Raw genomic sequence first — 8,357 nt, 5'->3', positions numbered from 1 at the left:
ATCTGTTCTAAATGATTGAATGTATTAAGGAACGTTTCATCTTCTCTTAGTACCTTCTGTCTTAACTTGGTTATCAAAACACTTGTAGCCTTTGTATGTTTTTGAGCATTTCTAATGTTAAAGTATTTCTCCTTTACAGAGAAAAAAATGAGAATAATAATAGTATAGAATAATAGTAATATAAGAGAAGATAAAAGAAATGAAGCAGAAGTGATCTTCTGGGGATACATTACAGGTCACATGGCCAAAAAAAGTAAATACATTATGAATTTCTGACAGAGATCACAAAACTGGCAGTGAGGCTTACTGATAATTTCATCATTAAAAAGGCAGGGAAAGTGATGAGGAAAATCATGACTCTACATATTTCTGACCTACAAGGAGTAATCTGTTGGTGAAATGTAATATAATTGTTCTTAGCAAAAAAGTGCCATAAGTACACTAAGCCATAATCAAATTATTACCCTAGATTTTAGGTAATAAGTCAAATAAACAGGTCAGAGAAATTATAAGTATAATCCAATAATCTTAAACTCTGAAAGGGACAATGACTTAAAAGAGGGAAATAATCTTAAAACAAAATTCACTCTGTCTCTGTCTCTCTCCATTTCTCTTTGTCTCTCTCTGTCTTTGTCTCTCTCTCTCTCTGTCTTTCTCTCTCTTTCACACACACACATACACACACACACACACACACACAATCACAATTGATCTCAGTGAAGAAATCCAAAGCATCTTCATAGGGATTGTTTTCAATGAGGTAAAAAAAAATGTATAAAAGTTGGAAATACAGATATATAGGCCAAGAAAAATAGAATATATTGCACAAAGGGTACTTTTTTACATATATTCAGTACAAGAAGGCAAAAAATTGCTAGGTCCTCTACTCAGGATTATGTAATAGTTGTGGAAAACTAAGAGAAAGCAGAATTATTCAAAACCTATTTTACTAATTGTTTCTTCTGCCAAGAAAAATAATCTTTAAATAAATGAGCACTTTTAGGAACAATGTTGTATATCAGAAATTCTGAGGAAAGAGATGCAAAGAGCCAACATGATCAGTGCAAACTTCATTGAAGGATTTACTAACAGGAGCCCAATACAAGTTTATATCTTGCAAGGAACAGCAAGCAAGCAGGACAAATCCATGAAGTCCATGCTAGGGCTTGGTCCTTATGTGCTTTACTGAAACTGCCTAAGAAGGGAGTTGATTGAAACATGCAGGATGTGGTTGAAGTAGCAGGATGTGTAGCTGTTCAACAAAGATGGAGTTGGTTGTTATCCATATATCATTCTTGACCTAGAGAGAATATTTATCAAGTTGCTTGCTCCTAACTGCAACCATAATCTGTTTAACCCACTATGCGCATAACTACAGCCATGATCCACTTACAAGAAAAACAAAACCAAAACAAAACAAAACAAAACATGGCACTTCTAAGTAAGTTAAGGTCTTCCATATTCCATAAGTTATGTCCCAGAATATTTAAAGAACTTGCAAATGCTATCACTAAATCATTGGCTGTACTTGTGGAGAATGAGAAATGTTCTAGGAAATTAGAGATGAATAAATTCTACTCTGATTTCAAAAAAAATATGATAAATGTATAAATTTCTTCAAACTATGTCATTCTGTCACCGATGTGGGATCCACTATCTTGTCTACCAGATATTCAGCAGTTGCTGCGAGCTCCACCTGCTCTAATAATTATACACCTTCCAATTATCTGTGGGTGCAGGGGAAAAGTACCTCCTCACTTACATAGCAGCAGACATCAGGAGGGCCAGTAGAGTGACTCTCTTTATTTTCAACTGTCATTCAGTAGGTTATATCAGTATAGGAAGAGCTTGAAGTGATGTGGCAATTTAGTACTGTGTCAAGACTGACGTATTAGACTGACCTATTTTCTGCATTTGGTGAACTGACACTTTTTTTTTCTAGCTCTTGTGGGAATTACATGTGTCTTATTCAGGATAAGAGTTCTCAGCCACTATATCAGAACACAGATGTCATGTCAGAGGAAACAAAATGACTAGATTCCATTGTAGAACCCTCCTGTTCTATGAGTGCTGTTAAGAGTGTCTGATTAGCTGGAAGCATTTGTTCATTAGTGAGCCAACTAGGCCAGTTTAGCAAAGTATGATGAGAATTAGCTCCCAAGATGGATTTGAGACAGAGCTAATATAAGACCACCTATTTCCTAAGCACACAAGGACCAGAGAAAAAACAAATTTAAGAATGACTAAAACTATAGACTCCTGAAATAAATGAATGTTGATATGCAAAAAGACATAACAAAACAAATGGATGGTTAGTGAGCATTATTACAAAGGGAAATTGATCATCAGCAGCCAGGGAGAAAAATTATGCCAGAATAACTTTACCTTTTTTGGCAGTATTGCTACATTGGAAGATGAGGTAAATGCAGTGCACACAGTGCACTGAGATTTTAGCAGAGTTTTTGACTAAATATCTCATGATATCATATTTGACAAGATGGAAACCAATTATTTGCATGATGTATTTAGGTGGAAATGGTATAGTTGGGTAAAACTCCAATTGAACAAACATTCTTTAAGTATATTGCTAAAGGAAACTAGATGTCACAGTGAATAAAGATCTGGGCCCAGAGCTAGGAAGACTTGAGTTCAAATCCAGCCTCAGATAATTATTAGATGTACAACCTTGAGCAAATCATTTAATCTCTATCTGCCTCAATTTCTTCAATTGTAAATGGAGATAACAATAGTACCTACCTCCCAGGAATGCTATAAAGATCCAATGAGATATTTGTAAAGAGCTTAGGACAATGTCTGGCATATAATAGGTACTTTCTAAATGTTCGTTTCCTCCCATCCTTTCTTCCTAAATTTAGTATTTGACCCAATATATGCATAGTGGTGTGGGTTCTCAAATATAAAATCATGTCATTTTTGCTTTTAATTCTGGTTTTTGTTTTCCATGTTAAACTGGAATTGAGAAGAGTAGATTCAGAAAACTATGTCTCTGTATACATTTATACATACATACATTTAATTTGGGCTATTCTTTAAGCTTTTTTAATGAAAATTTGAATTCTGCTTCAAAAAGAATTTTTAACATAATGTTATATCAAAAGTTGATATAATGAAGGGTTTTTCATAGTTTAAAAATACAGTGAGTAGAGTCAGAGCCAAGATGGAGAAAAGGCAAAGATTCACCTGATCTCTCTCCCAAACCCTTCCAAATATCTTTAAATAATGACTCAAAACAAGTTCTAGAGCTGCAGAATCCACAAAAAGAATTTTCAGGTTGGAGACAACTTACAAGGCCAGTAGGAAAGAAAGGTTTGTTGTAGCAGGGTAAGAGTGGAGCACAGTCCAGTTCAGGCCACAGCAGCACAGACCCAGCCCCAGAAAACCAGGAGCCAGCTTTGAGGATGATTATATTTGTGGCTACAATGGTGATTTCTGGACCTCTCAGCCCACAGATGTTAAGAGGGTCAGACATCTGGTCAGGAGTTTAAAGGGATCCCTTTGCTGGCACCACAAGTAGAACTCTATTGTATTGCCCCTACTTGGATTTGGGTCACAGTCCTGAGTCTCAGTCCCAGGGTGTGGAGGAATGCTAGTACATCAGGGCTTGCAGCCATAGGGGAGCAAAGACCCTGGTCACATTTCCAATGTGGAAAAGAGTGCTTGTGGTCACTCACAGACCAATGCACATTACAGAAGATTAGTAAACACACCATTCCCTAGATCATACTACCTTGGAAGAACTAATTTAAGAATTCCTAGAGGCTCAGATTCTTAAAATCTAACCACTGCTTAGATTCTTACAACCTAGCCAATAGCTCACTAATATTCAGATTCCTTAAGAGTCTGCCCAATATGGTGGATGTTCTAATAAAACTTGTCTTTGACTGAAAGAAGGCTTGGGTCAAATTCTTTTGGGCAGGACCTGTGCTGATTTTGGGTCCCAGCACCCCTAAACCTCAACATTTTGGTGACCCATATGGGGAAACTGCCTAAACCCAAGTTCTTCTCCAGCCAAGACCAGAAGGTATGTAAAACTACCCTCCCCACCCTCCCCCAGCTCTGCAGTTAGGGTTGCTCTCCAAGCACCAAGGCTTAGAAGTGCTTTTCAGGCAGACAGTTATGAGGCTGTCTCACACTTGGCCTGATGCTCTCAGGCTCTCAGTCCACTGGGTCAGTTCAAGGCCATGGACCTGGATACACCTTCTACAGCATAGAAGACAAGGACAGATGCCCTGTTAGGAAATATATGCCCAATTCTGTCAATTCTCTTGGCATTAGGGAATTGGGGAAAACTGTTGTTGCTTTTTGGTTCCCTGAGGCTTACTTACTCCTCTCCCTCTACACCCCTGAATCCTCCTTCATGGAGGTTACAGGGAAAAGTTAGAAGAGCTAAAAACATCTTAGCAGATTCTGGAGGTTTTATGATTGATCATCAAGGAGTTTTGAAACTCCTTCTCACAACCCTGGTCACTCCTTTTTCCCACTCCCTTCCCTTGAGTCAAGAGGGTATCTGTTAACCCCTCTCATAGGAGAAGAGAGTTTCACCCTTTCCCTCTCACCTTTGATTTCACCCTCCCCCATCTGGGAAAAAGAAGGGGGGCAGCAGCTACAGCATGAGCCCCACTGGCAATGGTCTTGGGTCCTTGGGCAACCTTTGCCTGGAAGCATCACCCAGGTACAGCACATCCTGCTCAAAGTAAAGAAGTTAGCCTCACGACTTAGATAAGCATGCTCTTTTAAAGTTGTAGTTTTAACTGTTAATGATGAGATGTTGATTCTCTGTGTAAAGTAATTTGGAAATCAATTTAACAAAACTGAAGTGGGTTTTTTTTTAATCAAGTCAGCACTCCTAGATCTTTACAAAACAATCTATTTTCCATCCAGTCCTACTTGAATTGAACAATGGTTGGGGTTACAGTAAGAATTCTTCCTAGATAAAATGGTCTGGGTGGGGTGAATTTTTGGGTAAGGTCTGAAATCTCCTTGAGAGACTGGGTTTTGAATGAGAAAGTAAAAGGGGGATTTTGGGGTCCCATATATAAAATTGGTTATTGATATAATAAGAAAATGATCATTTTTCTCACTTTCTGAGGTGGAAGCATGAAGAATGAGAAAGTGTGAGAAAAAAGAGCCTGCTCTCTCTCTCTCTCTTTAGGATCAGGTTCCTCTAGGACTGAATCCAGTCTGTATGTGTGGGTTCAGAGCTTATAGGCTTGTCTGGTTTTCCAAGAAAGCTTAGTAGAAAAGGTAGCCTTTAACACCAATAATAGATCATTATCATCATGTTCTATACCAGTCAACATTTCTTTTGGTGACTTTCAGGTTAACCATCCCAAATTTTTTTTAAAAATCCACTGAAGCAGCTTCAGAAATAATAGCAGAATAAGAAGTCACAAGGGACTCATAGTCCTTACAAACCTTATTAAAATTATGAACTGAAAATATATAGGAATATCAACAAAAACTGAGAAAAATTTGTAAAAGCTTATACAACTTTTTAAAAAAGTGAAGTTTAACAGGAATAAGAGGGAGGAAAAGTACCAGATGTAATGCACATTTCTATGTTCCAGTCAAATTTACTTTTTTGACCCTCCCCATACTCAACATTTCATTTTCTATCTCTGGGTATTACTATGATCTGTTCTCCATGCCTGGAATGTGCTCTTTCCTCTTGTCCACTTCTGTAATTCCTAGCTCCCTTCCAAGATTGATTGGTGCTGCCTTCTTCATGAGCTCTTTCCTTATTTCCTCCCTGTTCCCCACTCTGCTAATGCTCTCTTCCCTTGAAATTACTTTTTATTTTCTTTGTGTGTGTGTGTGTGTGTGTGTGTGTGTGTGTGTAATATACATCTGCATTTATTTACCTATATATACATTATATCATTTTTTGTCATTGTTTTCCCAACACTGAACACAGTTTTTGGTTCATAGCAGATGCTTAGTACACTTTTGTTGAATCATCAAACTAAATATCACAATCAATGAAATAAATGAGCTCAACAATATAAATGACACCTGAAAAATTGAGAGAACGGTGGAGCCAAGATGGCAGAGGGAAAGCAGTGACTTGTTTGAGCGCTCCCCCCAAACCCCTCCAAATACCTACAAAAAATTGGCTCTAAACAAATTCTAAAGTAGCAGAACCCTCAACAAGACAGAATGAAACAAATTTCCAGCCAAAGACAGCCTGGATGGTTGATCAGAAAAGCATATCACACTGGGCAGGGAAGGGAGCACAGTTCAGTGTGGGCGCACAGGCCGCAGAGACCCTGGAGCAGGCCTCAGAGGACTGAATCACTGGCAGCTGTGGCAGTTTGAAGACTTCTCAACCCAGGAATGCCAAAGACAACTTAGAAGGTCAGTGGGAAAAGTCTGTAACTGTTGGTGAGAGAGGAGCTAGGTCTCAGCCACAAGTCTCAAGCATGGCCCAGGGCTGTAGCTGTTTCCTGAGCTTCCGGCCCACAGACTGAGGGGGAATTGAGTGGCTGATCAGAGGGGGATTGCAGGGATCTCTTTGCCAGTGCTGAGACAAGAATCTCTTGTTTTACCAGTGCTTGGATCTGGGTCACAGTTCTGAGAGGAGGTCCTGGGATGAGGAGGAACACTGGTGTGGTCAAGCTTGTTGTGGTGGTGATGAGAACACACCTCACGCCTTATCATAGCACCTTGGAAGAAGTGAAAATTTTCAGATCCCTAGAAGTATCTCTGAAAACAACTGTAACAAATGCCCGAAGCTTGGGACAGTATATTCTCCACATTGGAAGCCGACTGTTACCTTAACAAAGAGTTTAAAACTCAAGTAATTGGCTAGGATCATGAGTAAGCAGCACAAAAAGAGTCAGACTATATTATGTTACTTTGGTGACAAAGAAGATCAAAACATACAACCAGAAGAAGACAACAAAGCCAAAGCTCCTACATCCCAAGCCTCCAAGAAAAATATGAATCAGTCCCAGACCTTGGAAGAACTCGAAAAGGATTTTGAGAAGCAAGTAAGAGAAGTAGAGGAAAAACTGAGAGTGATGCAAGAAAATCATGAAAAATAAGTCAACAGCTTGCTAAAGGAGACTCAAAAAAATACTGAAGAAAATAGCACCTTAAAAAATATCCTAACCCAAATGGCAAAAGAGGTCCAAAAAGCCAATAAGGAGAAGAATGCCCTAAAAAGCAAAATTGGCCAAATGGAAAAGGAAGTCCAAAAGATTACTGAAGAAAATATTTCCTTAAAAATTAGAATAGAGCAATTGGAAGCTAGTGACTTTATGAGAAATCAAGACACTGTAAAACAAATTTGAAAGAATGAAAAATTAGAAAACAATGTGAAATATCTCATTGGAAAAACAACTGACCTGGAAAATAGATCCAGGAGAGGGAATTTAAAAATTATTGGACTATCTGAAAGCCATGATCAAAAAAAGAGCCTAGACATCATTTTTCAAGAAATTACCCAGGAAAACTGTCCTAATATTTTAGAATCAGAGGGCAAAATAGAAATTAAAAGAATCCACCCATCTCCTCCTGAAGGAGAACCCCAAAGGAAAACTCCTAGGAATATTGTAGCCAAATTTCAAAGTTCGCAGGTCAAAGAAAAAATATTACAAGCAGCCAGAAAGAAACAATTCAAGTATTGTGGAAACACAATCAGGACAACACAAGATTTAGCTGCTTCTACATTAAGGGACTGCAGGGCATGGAATATAATATTCCAGAGGGCAAAGGAGATAGGATTACAACCAAGAATCACCTACCCAGAAAAACTGAGTATGATCCTGCAAGGGAAAAAATGGTCATTCAGTGAAATAGAGGACTTTCAAACATCCTTGATGAAAAGACCAGAGCTGAATAGAAAATTTGACTTTCAAATACAAGATTCAAGTGGAATATGAAGAGGTAAACAGGAAAGAGAAATCATAAGAGACTTATTAAGGTTGAACTGTTTACATTCCTGCATGGAAAGATGATATTTATAACTCATGAGACCTTTGTCAGTATTAGGGTAGTTGGAGGGGAAAAATTATATGTATGTGTATATAGATATAGATAGATAGATAAATAGATAGAGGCCACAGGGTGGGTTAAAAATGAAGGGGTCATATCTGAAGAATAAAATTAAGGGGTGAGAGAGAATTATACTAGGAGAAGGAGAAAAGGAGAGGTAGAATGAGGTAAATTATCTCACAAAAAAAGAAAAATAGAAAAGAAAAGGCTCTTACAGTGGAGGGGAAATGGGGGAAGGTGAGAGGGAATGAGTGAATCTTATTCTCAATGGATTTGACTTAAGGAGGGAATAACATACACACTCAATTGGGTATGGAAATCTGTCTTACCCTGCAGGAAAA

This window comes from Vombatus ursinus, unplaced genomic scaffold (assembly GCF_900497805.2).
Source record: "Vombatus ursinus unplaced genomic scaffold, bare-nosed wombat genome assembly UNPS02014839.1, whole genome shotgun sequence".
Lineage (NCBI taxonomy): Eukaryota > Metazoa > Chordata > Mammalia > Diprotodontia > Vombatidae > Vombatus > Vombatus ursinus.
The sequence above is the reverse complement of the archived record's forward strand: the minus strand, read 5'-3'. Positions refer to the sequence as shown.